The sequence below is a fragment of the Pinus tabuliformis genome, chromosome 5_2, assembly GCF_031772625.1.
Source record: "Pinus tabuliformis cultivar Carrire ecotype Pingquan chromosome 5_2, CPIR1, whole genome shotgun sequence".
NCBI lineage: Eukaryota > Viridiplantae > Streptophyta > Pinopsida > Pinales > Pinaceae > Pinus > Pinus tabuliformis.
This window is the reverse complement of record NC_142306.1, coordinates 449,050,048-449,051,795: the sequence shown is the minus strand read 5'-3', so window position 1 is coordinate 449,051,795 and position 1,748 is coordinate 449,050,048.

Genomic DNA, 1,748 nt, shown 5'->3' with positions numbered 1-1,748 from the left:
TAATATACATAAGAATATTAGATAATATGTTTCAAACAATTTATTAATTCATATATGTTTAATGTTCTATAGGGAGCAACAATGAAGGAAAATATTAATGTCTTTCTAAGAAAAGAAAAATTATGGAACATGTAAATGACGATGAATTAGTCCTTAGCTCATCTGGATCGGTGTTGGATTTTAATGAAAAAGGGGGGAGGGGGGGTTTTTACAAAACTATGATGGATCTAGTGGAATGAACGTATATACATATTTTCGACTTACAATACAAAAATCAATGCAATGATTCTAAGAACGAAATTATATCTAAACTACAGGTAGTGTTTCCAGAGTAATGGTTAATGAGACATGTCATACTTACAATAGAAATAATATACAACAACAAAAAAGAATCATTCAAAAAGTAATATTCCTAATTGTATAAAATTATTTTCTAGAATTATATGTATATATTACTACAAACTATTAATTTATTAATATTGACTTTTTTATATTTAGTTTTCATATATCATTATAAAAATAGTTTACTACTTTTTTTAGGAATATTATGAAAAACCCAAATTAATGATCAATGTGCTGATATGTGAAACATGCCAGCGAGTATGTCCAAAAATGTGTATAAGGAGATGGTCAAAGAAATGGACATAATTGCATCACAAGAGGAGCCATATCAACAACAACGCACTTCAAATGCATGTAATCATGATTGACTTTGTACATATAAAAAAAATATTTAGCATTAAATATTAATTTTCAAGTATTTTTTTGCAGAAAAGAAAACAAGATGGAACTCATTTAGCACATAAAATAGGATGACAAGGAAGAAAAGTGTTGATTTCAAAGTTTGTGAGTAATTTTTAATATTTCCTTATAACAGCTCAAGGTTTCATTTTTGTATATTTTAAGTTGTTTTACAGCAACCATCCTTGATTGTCTTCAAGTAGGTGCTAACATACAAAGAAGAGCCATCAAAAGAATTGATTGGGATTGGGTTAAATAAGGGTTGTGAGTATATGTTGGCATATCAAAAATTAATTGTGGAATTTGTAAGTATCTATGTTGTTTTACTTCTCCGAGTTTATAGTTAAGAGAACAAAAAAATTCTTTATATTAAATCTATGATTTATAATGGGGTTTAAAACATGCAAGAAACAAAGTATGGAACGATGTTAGCAGAAGACTTGTTGCAACAAGGCATGAGACTTGGTTGTGATGGCATGTGCACATTTTATGAGTCACTTATTGCTTTGGTACATTTCTATTCGATTTACATTGATATATATTATTTATTTCAATTTTTATTATTCTCACTAATGTAGATACACTCATTACACTTTCTTTTTATGTTTATAGATGGAACAAAATCAAGAAGATGAAAACAATCGATGCAATAAAGAAAACATTCCTCCAAATAACCTATGTCATGGAAGTAGCTCGAGCACTGACAACATTTCCAACAAAGAATGATGATCTATTTGGATATCAATGCAACCTATTGTATTTTTTGAAATAATTTTCTATGAAAATCAGACCTTTTGTTTAATGTAATCATGGACATAGTATCCCAATTGAAAGACAAGGGGTTACCAATAACAATCTCATTTTGTATGACAAATAGCCTCTTATTAATATATAATAAAATAAATTTTAATTTATTTTATTATGTTATCCAATGTCGTTGTGAAATGTTATACCATTGATTAAATATATGGATGATTAAATATTATAATGAAGAGATGTGAAATCTG